Source organism: Mixophyes fleayi, chromosome 8 (assembly GCF_038048845.1).
Source record: "Mixophyes fleayi isolate aMixFle1 chromosome 8, aMixFle1.hap1, whole genome shotgun sequence".
Taxonomy (NCBI): Eukaryota; Metazoa; Chordata; class Amphibia; order Anura; family Limnodynastidae; genus Mixophyes; species Mixophyes fleayi.
This window is the reverse complement of record NC_134409.1, coordinates 3,444,895-3,463,495: the sequence shown is the minus strand read 5'-3', so window position 1 is coordinate 3,463,495 and position 18,601 is coordinate 3,444,895. Positions and strand designations below refer to the sequence as shown.

At 41.0% G+C, this 18,601-nt stretch overlaps 1 long non-coding RNA gene across 1 annotated transcript; it reads right to left on the bottom strand.

Annotated features, from left to right (window-relative positions):
* Positions 1-5,871: 5,871 nt before the first annotated feature.
* LOC142098846 (uncharacterized) lies at positions 5,872-16,569 on the bottom strand. The gene is made up of 2 exons (XR_012678443.1): positions 16,240-16,569; positions 5,872-7,474 (listed from the first exon to the last, which is right to left on the bottom strand). It is a non-coding gene; the product is annotated as an uncharacterized LOC142098846 (long non-coding RNA).
* Positions 16,570-18,601: the final 2,032 nt, after the last annotated feature.

Genomic DNA, 18,601 nt, shown 5'->3' with positions numbered 1-18,601 from the left:
GGCGGCGGTGTGACAGCCAATCGGCGTCGTCCGTCTGGTGGTCACGTGATATGCAGCGTTCCGCCGTTGCGCAGCCCTGGAGGCTCCTCCTCCATCTTGGAACCGTTGTGGCGCAGTCACCGCGGGGAGAGAGGTGCAGAATCCTGTATATTATATTATACTGAGGTGTGTGAGGAGACAGATGGCGTCCTCAGCCCACAACTACACTCTGCATGAGGGGAAGATGGGGATTAGTCCCGACCATTGCACTACAGGTATGTTATCCTCGTCAGAGGTAAGTAGCTCAAGGACCAGCATGTCAGTCTACCCTTATCTATGCTGCCACAGTCATAGCATGCTGGGAATTGTAGTCCCACAGCAACTTTAGAGCCCCAGATTAATGACTGGGTTTTATGTGTCTATAATCCTCCTCCCACAGGGAAATCTAGGGGAAAATTACATTTTTATTGCTTTTAAAATACAGCTCTGAACCTATACATGATGCAGAAGGACCTGACTCCTCACAGTCAGCAAGAGACGTGGTACTGAGCAGTACAGATACTGATAGTTTCATGCAGAGAAATAGAGTTGGTTTCATGGAGTAGTTGTTATATGTAAGCGAAATGATATTGTGCATTAAATATAAAATACACATAATATGAGATATTAAACCCCGTACTGGGAAATATAAGAAGTCACCCAGGGGTTCCCTGCTTATGTAACAACAAACTCCGCCAGCAGTCATCTTTCATACAGGGCTCGTAACAATTGTAATCTTTATTTCCATTTTATTATATAATGTTTTGTCATTCTTAAGTCATTTAGTTTAATGTATTTTTTCAGTTCACAGTAAAGTTGTTGCACAACTACACGTAGTCAGAGCCAGGTGTGATGTGCGGCCGGTGTTCAGCAGAGGAGCTAGGGCAGCGGTGGGCAGCGATATCTCAGGCTGAGTTAGAGGTGCGCTTGGTCTGAGGGCAGCACTGAGAAATAGTATACAACATAACTTGATTAAACCTGTAAAATATGTAGAATATATTACAAGAAAAGAGGGATCACTTTGCCGTTACGACATGCCAGCATTGCTGCAAGCTCCTCATGGGCAAAGCAGCGGTACGCCACCAGATCGGCCGTGACCATCCAATGTAACGCATGTGGCCCTTCTCACCTCTGTAGTAACACCATACTTTTGGCATGTAAATTCCGGGAGAGGGGCGTGACTATAGGGAGGGGGCGATGGAAACAGTGTTTTGTTGCAGGGGGCGGGGCCAAAATTACGCAATTCACCCCAAATCGCATCAATTTCACCAGGCAATTGTTGGATCCGGGAGACTTGCCTGCTCTCCCGGGAGTCCGTGAGACCGACCTGAATTTCGGGAGTCTCCCGGACATTCCAGGAGAGTTGGCAAGTATGAGTAACACATCCCCCCATCTGTCCTGGCAACAGTATCTGTCATGGTTGTTTATACAACTATTCATCCCACTTGTGTATTATAATATATGCAGCATACAGAAGAGGGGAAATGATCCGGGGTATAATACAGGCCAGGCAACACGCCGATAATAAGGACCGTAAGGGCCGTCTTGCGTGCGCTACGGATGAAATTCTGCCCAGTCTTGTCCGTCTGTGTGATTGCTCCGTGTACAGGTGACGGTGGACAGCTCAGGTGCCCAGTTGTCACGTCAGAGCGCTGTCTGGCCGCAGATCTGGGTGTAGACGTTTCACTCATCCAGCTTGAATCTGTTCCATCTTTTCCAGGGGGTTTGGGAGGGAGCGCTGAGCGCTCTCAGAGATGAAAGAGCATTTTCTGGCGCCATGTAAGAGAACTCCAGACTCACTTGCCAGGGGCAAACCCACTTCAAAAAGCCAGCGGCTGCCTAAGTTGCCAGGGGAGACGTTGGTAGTACAGCCGCCCCTCCCTCCCTCTCTCGGTGACTCAGCCGTCGCTTCGGGATCTCCCGTCTGTCTGGGAATTCTATCCCGCCCAGCACTGGTTCTCATTAACCCTTTGCTGCGCTTTGTCTGCCTCGTATTACTGACTTCAATCATTGTCATTGGGCTATTTGTGGGTAATGAATGCAGCCTAACGACAGGAAAGATCACTGGAACATACTCTCCTTTCATAGCATCAGATAAAAATATACTCAGGCAGTATGTGTGTTCCAGCTCTGATCTTACCTCTATAGGGCTTATACTGCCACATTGGGTGACAAGGCTACAAACCTACAGCCGTCTTTCTGTTTGTGACCTCTACTGATAATATGTTAGATTTTACGTCCAGACTAAGCCTCTGAGATGGGTAATGTATCAGTGTAGTCGTCTGAGTATAAATATCTTCATTTATACTAAATATTAGAAGGATTCAGTAATTTCCCTTAATCCAATTGTTAAAGAATCTCTGTGTGTCACAAGTGTAATCAGAAAAATGTCATCCAATGTAACACACACACACACACACACACACACTCACCCTCACCCTCCTTGTTGTGTTACGTGTCCAGCATAGAACATAGTAACAACATTAGGTAAATTGTTTATTATAAATATGGAAACTCATTACTGGTTAATTCTCTTGGTTACATGATGTTTATTACAGACTTTACACAGGAGGAAGTGGGCTCAGTTTGCTGGATGTTTAGGTATTAAGATGGATCAACAAATATGGATTACTCAAAATACTAACAGCAAATTATGTCCTGAGCGAATGTGTGCGTTTATACAAAGTAACAGAGCGAAAACAAGATACCAGCAGGATAATATCTGTCAGAATAGTATTAAATGAGAAGATCGTAAGGGGGGGTGAGGCGTGTGTGTGTGGGGGGGGCAAGTGAACCGTGAGATGTGGGGGGGGGGGGGGGGGGTGAGATGTGGGGGGGGGTGAGACGTGGACGTCTTGGAGCATTTTGATTCCTCAGCTAAGAGAGAAGAATTGCTAAGTGAATTTGGTTTTATTTAACACTACTGGTGGAGAAATGTTACTTATCCACAGCTTAATTTTATAATAACAGTAGCATCTCACTGAATTATTTTATTTTAAAGATCTAAGCTCCGGGCTCGTTTGCACTTTGTTGCTGCTAATGTGATTTTCATCCACTAAAACCTGAAAAACTCATTACAAATAGCATCAGTAGTTTCCTATCAGCTACTACCATAGTATTATACATTATAACCTTCCGCAGAGCTGCCCATGGATAAGGATCTGACACCTGTTCCCTATTAAAAAAAAATAAAAACAAAGCTTTTATTAAATTACCCAGGTGCTAATGGTGGAAAATAGGTGGGAAAATTAATTAAAGTTTAGAGTGAAATTCAATCAGTTTTATATAATCCCCAATGTAAAATAAACAATTAGGTGGAGATGAGAGGATCCCCAATCTAATGTTAGCGAATAATACTGTGTATAAATACTTTTAGTCAATTAACACTAAAATTCATATACTCAACCATAGCATATTATAAAAGATTTCATAAAATATAAAAATCAATGACATATAATCGACAAATGTTAATAATAAGTTTCCGCTGTTAGAATTGATATAAACACATTGGGTCTGAGTCATTAAGGAGAGCAAAGCATAAAAAAAGAGTAACTCTGCACATGGGCCAAAGCATGTTACATTGGAGGGGGATGTAAATTTAAAATGTAATGACAGATTTATAGTTGGGGTAGGACATGCCCTAGACTAACTTTACATTTAAGTGTATAAATAAAGCTATCAAGTATTTGTGTGCTAAATAATAAAAACAGCCAGTATTTATCTTATGTACAAAACAATAAACTAATTTGCAGCCCGCAGATTGTAACATGGTTTGTCCCGGAGAACATTTACTCCTTTTTTTGCCTTACTTTCCTTAGTGACTCAGGCTCATTGTCCTTAGTCCTGATCTGTGATCTCACAGTAACTCTTCCCGTAAGTAGGAAAGTGACTCTCGTGTTTATTATTGTGTAAAACAAGCATTATGTGATCTGTTCTAATACAGCTGCGGGACAAGCAGTAAGTACGAAAATATATGCAGTAGACATCCCAGCGCAGGTATAAATCCAACCAAGCAAGTTATAGGAAGAATCTTTTTTATTCTTTGTAGAACATACAGGTAAATGCCAAACAGTTACATCAGGATCATTCTATCACTGGTTCTGACTTAGATATACTTTTGCCACTGACTTTTGAACCAGGGTTACTGTCCTAATTTGCTCAATAGACGTACATAGGAGCTACTTTATGTTGGACGAGGTTGCGCACTGAACGGCGCAGAAAAGCCGCCCTCGTCTATCGCGTCAGACTCATGCCAAGCGACGTCTAGCTGAAAAACAGTAATGTTTGCACCAGACATTAAGTGTATACTTACCCCACGTTAGCGAAGAGATGCAGCGTGACAGTGTTGGTAGTAATTGCTAAAGTCACATTGCCCTGTTTATACACAATATAATAATGTAATGTGTGTCACATACACAAGAGAGAATGTTGTCTTCACAGTTATTTAGTATGGAAACCCATATCTTATGCAAAAAAATTTGGTGTACTCTAAATAAGCCCCATGACCTCTGGTTGCCAGGACTGGACGAATGCACATAAAATATTTTTCCTGTTTCCAAACGTTTGGGAGATATATCTAATGATGCTTATGAATGCCGACTCCTAGCTCTGACTGACCGGCTCCTGAATCTACATTACTTTGTCAGGACCTGATCTGAACAGCCAGTGAGTCATGCTAGGTTTGGCAAAACATGTCCGATCTGGTAGATGAAAGAGAACCTGGCGTTTACATACAGTGGAGCCAATATTTATATGTAAATGCAGCCGATCTGTTTCCCAGAACCCAATGTCTGGTGAGTGTTGGTCTGTAAGCCTCCATTTCTGGTGTATAAACGTGTATAAACATGTGTACCCGTGCATTTCTTGTGACGTGTAAAGTGTCTCGCGTTAGTATATTTGTGCGTCTCACAACGTAAAGTAAAACACTGGAAACACAGGATTGGGGAACCATTCCTGATTACAGAAATAGGCATATGGCTTTGTGTGTGTCAACCCATCCCACGTACATCACTCTTAGTTATGAACCTTTAGACTAAATTCTCATTTGTGATGTACGTGTGAAAGATTTATTGGCAAAAACAAATAGAACATTAGTGTGTATTACATATGTGTAACTGACACATTGGTGATTTCTGTGCTTCATAAAAACACATGAAACGGATTAAATATTAATCGGAGCCCATAGACATTAATTTGACGTGATCAGCGATCTCAGATGTAAAAAAACGACTTTGAAAATATCTTAGAAAAGTATAAATGGTCCTTGTTATTACCTACCGGCAATACAACTTACTACTTACATGTATGGATTGTGGTTATACTGAACACATAATGCTGGAATTGTGTGATGTAATGATGTGTTATTTAGAGATAACATCCAGGGGACACCGACCAATCAGCTCATTGTCAGTGATCCCAGAGAGGTGGAACTTAGCCACTGTGAACATTAATCCACAAGACCTGTTCACAGAGCCAGCTAAGTCCTTCCCGCCTGGACCCTGCCCAGCCGCTAAGTTATTCAGTGCGGCACAGGTTCCCCTGGTAGAAGACGTCTGTACACGTACACAGCGATACACGCAGTCCGGCAGCTGAGGAAGACAGGTCTGTGACTGATTGGAAATCCCTGGCAATGTGATTTTATAGAGTCATTTCCAAATCACTCTGCCAGGAATCCCATCAGCTACAGCACAACCCAGTGAGAGTCCAAGACATCCACGTCAGCGGGGTGAGAACCAGGGACGTTGTCCAGCTTCATTCAGATTCCCGCAGCATGTTAGTAACCCTCCAGCCACAGACACGTTACAGGAACACACAGCACAATGTGCACAATTCAAAGGTGCGCTGACTACTAGGAAACTGAAAGAATTTAGTAAACATATTTCCATTTTAACACCTATAGACATTTCCTCCCAGGTGTAGGCGCTAATCTTTTACTTTTCTAATCTGGAATGCATGAAAAAGAACATTTTTCTGTTCATCAGCAGATTGCTGTGATAGCGGCTTTTCATGTGGTAAAATACACCGTACTTGGTGACTATGGGAGAGCTCTCACCCAGCTGTGTATTTTGCTGTGTAGGAGTGACACACAAATAATATTGTCTCGCTGTTAGAACACACCTCCTGCAGACATAGCAGCTGCTTTACTACAACAATACAAGTTGTTTTAAATAAAACCGGTTCTAACAACATTTATAAATGCACAATATACAGATATGTCAGTCTTTGTGCAATACAAGATACAGTTTTTCTGGCACGTAGAACGAGCTATGTGAGCCGCAATTAATGAACGTCGGCTCACAGAGCGAGTTGCACTGGTAACAGAAGGTGGAGGTGCGGCGGATCTGGGTCACGTACCTGGTTGAAAATGAACCTCAATGGCATTATTCACATCTCTGGAATCCACACGCAGGACTAAAAACAAAAACCTGTAGCTGCGTATTATGTGCACTGCCCCAAAATAAGTGCAGCCCTAGGCACATGCCATCCGGATTTAGGCTCCGAGAGGCTCCCTGTACTTCATCAGATTTAAGCTGGCCATATCCATTGCAATATGATGGTCCATCACAGCTGGATCTGGAAGTAATTGGGACAAACGTTGATGATAAAGACAGGCAGAGATCTTGGTCTTCACCCCCCAGACTCTGCTGTGCATCTGACTGATCTGTGATCCCCTTTGCGCCTAACCATCCAGATAGATCAATTCTGATCACCCTGGGATGGACTTTGATCTGTCGAATGTGGTCACACGCTGCACTCGTCCGGACATTTTGGAGGCCAAATCAGTATGTGTGGCCAGATTTAACCACAGGAAGTCACCCCATACCTAAACTTTATCTAAAATAACTGTAGTTGTGATAATCTCCTGATGTTAAATATATATTTGTTATTGTCAATAATAGCTCTTTTTAATTCATTGTGCGTCCTATGTTCCAAAAATATAAGATACTCCCAGATCGATTAGCTGGTGTGATATATAAATACTATAATGAATGAACGAATGAGACTATTTTTAAAATAACCCAAATGTGATCTTTAGTAGCGGCCCCCGAGGAGATGAGATCAGGGGACACGTCCCCTTATCAGTGCGTGAGAGCGGATTATGTTGATATTACATCTTGAAAGGAAGTTTCTGAGAACTAAACCCCATTACGGCCCAGCTCACCCTGAGGTGGCTGAATGTCACTGGACCACATGATGAATGAAAGAGGATCCTGTGTTGTGGAGAGGGCCGGGGGCCACAAAGGAAGCTGTTTAGTCTGACGCTGAGGCCGCGCTGCCATCGCTCTCCTAGCTGGGTCTTGGGACCATTATTAAGCTAAGTACAATTCCTCTGTATCATTACATCGCAGATTCCAGCTTGTAGGAGCTGAAAAGAAATCTTAATATTTCTGAAAGTGTTTCACCATACGATGAGTCTTTATAGAATTTCTACACATAATCCAGTAGTTTCCTCCTCCTGCAACAAACAGAAATGTCCATGATTAGATTCATAGCAACAGGTTTCAATCAACGCCTAACAACACAACCAGCATGAGTCACAGGTCGGAAACAGAGAACCATTTGTGCTAGTACAACACTGTCCTACTATACTGCTGCCTTACACTACCATAGTACTGATATACTACCCTGCTGTACTATACTGCTATAGTACTGATATACTACCCTGCCGTACTATACTGCTATAGTACTGATATACTACCCTGCCGTACTATACTGCTATAGTACTGATATACTACCCTGCTGTACTATACTGCTATAGTACTGATATACTACCCTGCCGTACTATACTGCTATAGTACTGATATACTACCCTGCCGTACTATACTGCTATAGTACTGATATACTACCCTGCCGTACTATACTGCTGCCTTACACTGCTATAGTACTGATATACTACCCTGCCGTACTATACTGCTATAGTACTGATATACTACCCTGCCGTACTATACTGCTGCCTTACACTGCCATAGTACTGATATACTACCCTGCCGTACTATACTGCTATAGTACTGATATACTACCCTGCTGTACTATACTGCTATAGTACCCTGCCGTACTATACTGCTGCCTTACACTGCTATAGTACTGATATACTACCCTGCCGTACTATACTGCTGCCTTACACTACCATAGTACTGATATACTACCCTGCTGTACTATACTGCTATAGTACTGATATACTACCCTGCCGTACTATACTGCTATAGTACTGATATACTACCCTGCCGTACTATACTGCTATAGTACTGATATACTACCCTGCCGTACTATACTGCTATAGTACTGATATACTACCCTGCCGTACTATACTGCTATAGTACTGATATACTACCCTGCCGTACTATACTGCTATAGTACTGATATACTACCCTGCCGTACTATACTGCTATAGTACTGATATACTACCCTGCCGTACTATACTGCTATAGTACTGATATACTACCCTGCCGTACTATACTGCTATAGTACTGATATACTACCCTGCTGTACTATACTGCTATAGTACTGATATACTACCCTGCCGTACTATACTGCTATAGTACTGATATACTACCCTGCCGTACTATACTGCTATAGTACTGATATACTACCCTGCCGTACTATACTGCTATAGTACTGATATATAGTACCCTGCCGTACTATACTGCTGCCTTACACTGCTATAGTACTGATATACTACCCTGCCGTACTATACTGCTGCCTTACACTGCCATAGTACTGATATACTACCCTGCCGTACTATACTGCTGCCTTACACTGCCATAGTACTGATATACTACCCTGCCGTACTATACTGCTGCCTTACACTACCATAGTACTGATATACTACCCTGCCGTACTATACTGCTGATTTACACTACCATAGTACTGATATACTACCCTGCCGTACTATACTGCTGCCTTACACTGCTATAGTACTGATATACTACCCTGCCGTACTATACTGCTGCCTTACACTGCCATAGTACACTGCCATCTTTCACTGCTATACCACACTGCCATAACACACTGCCATCTTACACTACCATATTACACTGAAATCTAACACATCAATATTACACTGATAGCTTATACTGCTGTATTACACTGACATATACGACTACAATATTACACTGCCATTTTCCATCACATTTCTATGACAAGTTTTACTATCAAACAACTGTCCTGCTACAAGACTTGTGCTGGGCACTCAGCAAACCTATATGACCACCATATTACATACATGTTGGATATGTAGCCGTTACTTTGTCATAAAACACATAATTTCTCTCCTCTTCTTATGGAGCTCTGCCATTCATATAACATTACTCAAACAAATACTGGTTGTCTCTATATTGTTGATCTGGCCGTTTGTCAGCATTATTTATCCAGACAGAAAGATATTTTCCGCTCACTGGTTCAATAAATGCAAAATGAATTAATTTGATGACTGCCTGGACCTGCATCTGGTGATTTATACCTCAGGCTAGTGACACACAGAGGCTCTGAGTGTGTGTATGCGACCACGTAGCTTGCAGTGTAAATGCCGACTTCCTGATACACGCTGTGACTGCTGCCGCCAACCTGAGGGATGGTGCAGGACCTGCCCGCTAGTCACTGATCACATTTATTGTCTGACACTATTAGTGGAACAGTGTTACACACTTATCTAACAGGTCCGGTCACCATGTTCAGTGTAATTAAACAACTTCTGCCATTGTTACTGTTGAGGTTGGTGGATGATGCAGTCTAGATGCAGCTTACGTAAAGATTTACTTAGTTCAGATTTAAACCACTAGCTGCGTGTGATTATTTTATTGTTAGCAATTCTAGTATTGTTATGGGAATTACTTCAAATATTTACATATTTAAGACAGACACACAATTATTAAGCCGTATTTTTTGCTTATTTGAAGACAAGAAAAAATAAATTTTTCCAACAACAATTATTCTGCATTAAAGGTTTCTTTATATAATGTAAGTTGTGTAATGTCTGCAGGTTAGTCTATATAATATAGGTAAATCTATAGTGTAGATTAGTCTATATAATGTAATCTAAAGCACAGGTTAGTCTATATAATGTAGGTTAGTCTATACTGCAGGTCAGTCTATATAATGTAGGTTAGTCTATAGCGCAGGTATATAGTGCAGGTTAGTCTATACTACAGGTCAGTCTGTATAATGTAGGTTAACTTATAGTACAGGTTAGTCTATACTGCAGGTCAGTCTATAGTGCAGTGTCATTTGCTTGTCTTTTGGCATTGTGTTTTTGTTCAGTGACAACCTGTCCAAGTTTAAAAAAAATGTCAATGGCCAAATACGTATACTAAATATTAAAGGGAAATTATTTTTGGGAATCCTACAGTCCAGTATTACCTGTGCTGTAGCAACAAGCTGTATGTCCTCAGCGTCTGTGCTCAGCTAAGATCGAGCTGTATTCGGAGACTAGTCTCTTAGTAAATGTACTTGGTTATTGGGAGGTATCACATGGAGGTAAGTAAGCTCTGAGTTTTTTGCACCCGTGTGTCTGCCGAATCTTGTGACAGGGATAGAGCAGGTCCCCTTCATTATAATGGGAGCCCTGACCTAGGCTGCAGCTTCACAGAGGCTTAGACAGTGTTTTGATTTTACACACAAGACATCATACAAATGACTATATTAGTGATGTGCAATACAAAGTTTTCCTTTGATCTTTAGTTTGTGTGTTTGGGTGTTGTCTTGTCATTTCCTTTGATCCTTCATTCTGTGTTTAGCGTTTACCTAGATTGTTATTAGTAAAACCAACAACAATGTCATCTGCTTAGTTAGCGTCAGCTAATGTACTAACGTTAGTTCAGTCCTTTTAGTTGATCACAAATTTTGTTTTATGTTTTTATTTATATTTATTTAGGGTTTTGTTATGTTTAATGAAGACAAATACTGTTTTCAAAGTCTTCATTAAAGTAATAAAAGCTATCACAGCTCGTGTGGGAAAATGTACAAGCAATGATGCGATTTCTGACACCCATCACTGCAAGATGCCAGAAGGAAGAAACTAGCTCACGTTCCATTCCCAGCTCTTCCTCGTATCTATGTACCAGACATTGTGGTGTTAATATGAGCGGCACAAAAACATTAAAGGCCAAAGATTTCTATAAATGTAAAGGATTATTCCTGCTGGTCCTGCTGCTTGGAACGGCATTTAGTAGACAAGTTCCTATTTGCAGTCTCGTACACTTTGCCCTACATTGGATGGGCAGTATCTCTCCCTTATTGGTGGGTTTTCAACTTGATTGGCTTTTAGTGTCATTAATGATTAGGTAGGTAGCCTAGGTGTAGATCCTAGGTGTACTAGATCCACAGTATCTGAGTATAGCTGCATTCATTGCTTTGTTTAACGCAGATCTGTCATCAAGTCCTTTATCTTTCTTTTCTTGCTTTATTAATTAGAATCCTATGGACTAATAAGTAGAAAAAACAGGGATCCCACAGGAGCTGCAGAAGGCACACTCAGTATATACCGGGTATTACTCTTATCTGTCCCTCTACTGAGCAACCAGGGTGGGGATTTAATTCAGATTCAAGTAGAGTCGTGTCTCAGCGGTGAAAGGCACACTTTAATCATTTTCACATTTTTTTTTATATGCTTTTTCCAGTCTAGAAACACTTAATTGTTCTGGGAATTCAATAAAAAATAATTTAATCAAGTAACTGACTGTAAAACAAAGAATTATGAAAATAATTGAAGATTAATATACATCTTATTTGTGTTTTATTTGTGTCTGATAATCCTCCCAGGAATACAACATGCAAATCAGCCCTGTCATTGCAAAGTAGTTTCTAAGAGATCGGTCTCCTGGCGATAATCTGATAAGTAACTTAAATCTATCACAATTTGTTTGTAATTTCCTTCTTTATACAAACACGTCCTACAGTCTGCGCAAACGTCAGCTCTGGTGACCAGGATCATTGTGACTTGTCTGGGCTCAGCATTCATACAGCATAATCAATAAAATATAGATATTAAACAATTTATCCGGGCTGACCCCTGCAATTGTTCTTAATTTTGTGACGCCATTAGAATCTCCTATATGTAAGTTCTGCATTTACCAGTAAGGTGCTGCTGAGGTTGGTTGTAGGTAGCAGGACCTGGCTATAGGCTTATAGGGAGATAGTCATAGTTATTAGTCTGCTCAGTCAATGGTGACAGGACAATATATGAACGACTTGTATCACTGTTAAATAGTTTATATCAGATCTACAAAATAAACTTCCTTAAACACACTTATCACTGTTACAGAAGCCTACTGAGATAAAAGGAATTACTCTACATTTTACGGTGTTAGACAATTTCTAAGTTATTTTTGCACTTTGAGATATGGACCAATATCCTTTGTGTGCTCCCTTGGCCTATACTGATCCCACTATTCAGCCAATTAATTCACTAGAAACCAGTCACATGACTGAGGAATAGTTCTTGGTGAATTGATAGGTTGAATATAAATTCTAATTGTGTCCATTTACCAGTAATGACCCACCAAGACTTTCCCAGATATAAGCAACTTTTGTTGTTTGTGTTTTTCACATTACAGTCAGCATTTGGTTAGTAAACACTGAATGTGAAGACCAGAGATTAGAACGACTATCCCATCTCTCACTGCACACAAACAGGTTTATGTTGTTACAAAGTGATTAATATCCCAACATGAGAATGATGATAAAACCTGCTCTGAATCATTTCTTCTTTTTCATGGCCTCGGCCGTTGAAGTATGAGCTGTTATGTACATGTGTGTAACCTTCTATGACTGTGGTCATTATGTTCTCCGTGTGGCCTGAGCGCTTTAGACTTATGAGGAAGCTTTGATGATAGGGTGACATCAAGTTACAGCTCACTCACTTCCTCTCTCCCTCCTCTAGCCCGGCCTTGTCATGTCATTATGTAGTACTGCTGACAAAGATCAATGGGTAAAAATAAAGCTTTATTTGGGGTAGGAATTATCATTTTGTATGGTAAAGTAGAATGATCTATCCCCAGAGAGGAAGCGGATTCAAGCTGTGCATGTTTCCTGGACCATCTTCAAGCATGCCACCTACACGGAATATCCCTTTGACCCCTTTAGGGTTACGTTAGGACGTGGTATCCTGACAAGTAGCCTGCGGCCACCGTCTCTTCTCAGACACAGGGAGACTCGGTGGCCTTTAGATTGGGATCTAGTGGGATGCGGGGTTAAGCCGTATGGGTACAAGTTGTCTGTGTGTTCTCCCCACGCACCCAGACAGACCGGCTGTGTGTTTGGCAGCTGTAGTGCTGGATGGAAACGTTTAGGTGGTTTTGAGAAAACAAAGTATTACTGAATATTTCATGGCTCCTGTTTTTTGCTTAGGTCAGGGGAAAAAACAACAAGCTGTGGGTTGGTGAGAGAGGAGTGTCGGTGTCTTATCCGTCGGCAGACGTCGCGTCAGTCAGTGCCACATAAAAAGGATTGTGAGCACAGCAGCTAAATATTCCGCTGACTAACGGACGTATAACCTGCCGGCAGCAGTGTGAAGTGAAGACGTTATATACATATTGTATCATTCGGATTCCGTTTCTTCATTTATTTACTCAAAATAAAAATTCCTGAATTGAAATATAATGATGTTTTAAAATGATTTACAATGGCATTAATGTTATCATTATGTTCTTGTCACCTGTTTAGTCCCTTTGCCTCTATAGTATAATCTATCGGTATCTTATCCAACAACATCCATAGCTCCTCACGTACGTTGCACCAGTCTGAGCTTTATGAGAAGAGTATTTTGGGACCCACAGAATCCGCCTCCTCTCTGCACGGCAGAGGGGACCTAAAATATCTTTCTGGAGTTATGACGTCTGAAGTTATAACAATGAAGGCACAATCCTGCGCTGGACTGTAAACAATAATGTCAGTGTTCACGGGGACACATCAGACTTGTCAGATCCGTCCGTCCTATCCTTGGAGTTTGAGGCTGGGAACGCAGCGCGAGGAAACCTCCAGTCTCGGAATTGTGTCATGGATTACAAACTGCGCCCCCTCCGTGTGCGATCTCTAGAAAACCAAATCAAAGGCCAGAGGGAAAAATGTCTCTGAACCTAAATGATCAATTTGTAGTCAAGTCTAGAGCTCTATAGAAGTAAATAGCTACTGAACGCAGCTAAATGATAGGTTGGGCATAAATGCCACATAACAAAGCAATTTTGAACCGCACCAGGTATTGCACATCCCCAGGAATTTTGGGAATATATACCCACCCAGAATATCATATATCTATCTCATATATATATATCCCATACATAAATACCTAATATATTTATACTGCATCTTAGCTAGCAATTATTATACTGACCACTAACCTCTATAGTTATTTGTTAGAGGACAATCCTTATTTTATCTAATTTTGACATTCAGACTCAATCTACAAGTGATATAATGTATTGATCCTCACCATTGTAAATAATTGAGATCAAGAATACTGATATAATTGATAGGGCACAGCAGTACAAACCAGCAATTTTAAATCACGCTTATTTATTTAATGCACTAATACTCCAATAGGTTTTCAATATTTCGCTATAATTTATACAATCAGGAGGTTGACCTATTTTAAATAAATTATCAATAAAGTTTTGATTATATTTTATATATGTTGGACATACTCACAGTCCACCAAGCATGATAACCCCGCTGTAGTATAGGTGACTATGAGATTCTGATTTTGTAATTGCGGTTGAGAGTCGGTGACACGAATGAGGGCATTTGAGGGAAGATTCTGCCTTCTAGACTGGGAATGTCCCTTCTCTGTTCTCTCTTACATGAGATCACCACCATACAACACAACTCCTACGTAGTACGAATTATTCTGCATTTATAACTGGTACTATCTACAGAATGGTTCAGAACGATACCAGCTGTAAAATTAGGAACCAATGAACATTCTGAAATCATAACCTTGTGTGAGAAGCTCCATGCGCAGTATACAAATCAATAAACATCTTTTTCCCCTCTAAACTGGTTTCCTAGTGATACATTTCCAGCGATATATAAGACTTTAGCTGCGCAGTTCTGAGATTGGTCCTCAGTCATAGTTTGCACACAACTCTATTCTATTTTCTGCATATAAACAGTATACTTCATTTACTTGTTTGACTAAAGCAAGAACATTTTTCTGTAGTTACTTTCAGATAGTTGAATTATTTAATTTGTGTGCACGAAATATGTGTAGTATTCAGTGTATCGCAAGTTTGTACGGACTACAGATAACAGCAATATCGTGCAAAGGAGAATTTCTAACAGTTTTTATTTTACCGTTTATTTTTCCTCTTTTACAATACAATTCAATTTAATATAAAATACAACGGTTACTTTCGGAATGCAGGAGTGCTACCCTCTGTTACAAATCAACAGGAGACTCATGGTCTTAAAGAGATCTATAATACCGTAACCACTATAAATATATCTTCACTAGAAAATATTTTATTTATCTCTACTTCACAGGTGATTATTTATAAGTTTATATAGATACATGTTATATGTTTTATATATATATATATAGAGATAGATATATGTACCATACACAAACACCACCGTAAATTTCTGAACACATTCCGTCCATCCGCACATAAAACTTTGCACCAAGCTTTAATTACAAAGTTCCGAGCTCTTAAACTTTAGAGTTGTATCAACTTGTTGTATAAAGTTAGTGTCTCCCCATCTCATTGCTGTCATACATCAAAGCATAGGCCCAATCAGAGGCCTGTCGGCTCCCACCCTCTCGGTTACAAGGCTAGCCTTTCATCATGCTCTTCAACAAAAGCCATTATTTGCAAGTGCCCCACCTAAAGTCTCGCCATCTTGATGTTTGGTCATGTGGTCCATGCAAGTCTCAACAAGGGAAACTTCTGAAGGTCTTAAAAAAAAAAGACTACAGTGGAGCATTGGGGACATAAGGGGGAACTTTGTAGATTTTTCCAAAAACAAAAGTTAGCACCTGCAAAGAACTTCCAATTTTTTTTGTCCATGGTCCGATCCATCAATTGCAGGAAGTTTAAAAAATAAAACACTAAACAATGTCAGTTTTCTGGTACTTGGCAGCACACCTGACAAACTATTGCACAACAAGAGATTTACTTTCGTACCTATCTCTCTCCCTCTCTGTCCACAGACTTCCTAAACGTCCTGAGCAATTCATCACGTTTCCAAATCAGGCAGCAAGCAAAAAGTTACAGAAAGTTGTGCACTTACCAATCTCGCAACCTGACTTTAATTTGTCCGTATCGGGGTTGGTGAATTTCAAGGAACATATTTACGGAGTTAAAAAAAAGACCAGGAGGATCAGCAAAGATGCCTGTGGTAACTTATCCGAAAGACAAAGCAGCAGAAAAGTGAGCTAGTAACCTGGATGAGGAGAGCAGCAGACAAAGGAGCAGTAAGAACTAGTTCTACTAGGCAGAGAATAGAGTAAAGCGGAAACAAAGTGTCTTGTGCATTGGTTTAGTTTATGAAGAAGTGAATGAGCAGGACCAGCCCATATGCCTCGTTCATCCAACCAGCACAGACTGCAACCCACAACTCATAAATCATTGACAGCCGCACAACACTACTTCCCTCTCCTGCTCTCACTAATCTTTTCCCTCTCCCCTCAAACACTTTTTTTCTTTTTTAGATTCATAAAAAGGCCCCACCCAAGGATTTGTGTTACAGTCCAAATCAGCGGAGCAGCCTTTCGGCGAGGAATGCTGCTATTTTGTTTGGCACAGGGAGATCACACAAGTCTTGAGATTTAGCCTGTGGGTGTCTGTGAGATTTGGGTGTATGTTGTTTTGTGTATCTCATCGTGTACCTGCGCAGGTTGGCATGTAGTAAGAGGCACAGGTCAGAGAGGCAGCGAGAAACCTCTTCAATAACAGGATAATGACATCATTGTGTTATATAAAAAGAGCATTATTTATCAACTTGTTCTTATGGTATAGTGCATACAATATTTATGTAGCACTTGTGCAGACAGTTGTCCTGCAGTCAGGGTTATAATCTAGTAACCGATGTGCGGGAAACAGGAAGACAAAGTAACTTGTCCAAGGTGATATATATATATATATATATATATATATATATATATATATATATATATACAGAGAAGCCAGAACTTTAAAACCACTGACAAGTGAAGGGAATCATATTGATTATCTGGTTACAATGCACCTTTCGGGGTGGGATATATTAGGCTGCAAGTGAACAGTCAATTCTTGAAGTTGATGTGTTCGCAGCAGCAAAAATAGGCAAATGTAAGCATCTGAGCGATTTTGAAAAGGGTCAAATTGTGATGATTAGAGGACTGGGTCAGAGCATCTCCAAAACAGCAGATCTTGTGGGGTGTTCCTGGTATGCAGTGGTTAGTACCTACCAAAAGTGGTCCAAGGAAGGACAACTGGTGACAGGATTATGGGTGCCCAAGACTCATTGATGTGCGTGGGGAGCGAAGCCTAGTCTGTCTGGTCCAATCCCACAGAAGAGCTACTGTAGCACAAATTGCTGAACACTTAATGCTGGCTATGATAGAAAGGTGTCAGAACACACAGAGCATCGCAGCTTGCTGTGTATGGGGCTACGTAGCCGCAGACCGGTCAGAGTGCCCATGGTGACCCCTGTCCACCGCCGAAAGTGTCTACAATGGGCACCTGAGCACCAGAACTGGACCATGGAGCAATGGAAGAAGGTGGTTTGGTCTGATGAATCACATTTTCTTTTACACCATGTGGACGGCCGGGTGCGTGTGTCGTTTACATTGGGAAGAGATGGCACCAGGATGCCCTATGAGAAGAAGACAAGGTGGCTGAGGCAGTGTGATGCTCTGGCCAATGTTCTGCTAGGAAACTTTGGGTCCTGGCATTCATGTGGATGTTACTTTGACAAGTACCACCTACCTAAATATTGTTGCAGACCAAGTACACCCCTTTATAGCAACGGTGTTCCCTGATGGCAGTGACCTCTTTCAGCAGGATATTTGGCAGATGGTTTTAATGTTAGGGCTGATCGGTGTACATATGTGTGTGTGTGTGTGTGTGTGTGTGTGTGTGTGTGTGTGTGTATATATATATATATATATATATATATATATATATATATATATATATATATATATATATATATATAATGTATGTGGGTGTTTGTGTACATATGTTGTGACTGGATGGGGGGCCTGGTACCATCCCTGGGGTAGATGGTGTTCATAGCAACTGAGAGATTTCCACGAAATCCAAAGATTTGGTGCAGCTGGCCTCAGCCTGTTTTATTTCAGTAAACAAAAAGAAAACTCCAAAATAAACTCCTTGCTGTCCGGCTCTAACTAAAGGTTACTCCTGACTGACAAACTAAGACAAAACATAAGCAGTTTTAGCACAGTAACTACAGACAGATCTCAGACTTTCTCTCACAGAGACTCTGCAGCTCCTGTCCCCACTTAGTGAGAGACTGACTGAGCTGCAGCCTTTTACCAGCATCACTCAGGTACAACTCCTGATTACCAGCAGAATCACTGGTAACTTGGAAGACCTGGTTCATGGGACTAATGGATGGAGCCCGCCCTCACTCTCCATCCATAACCCCA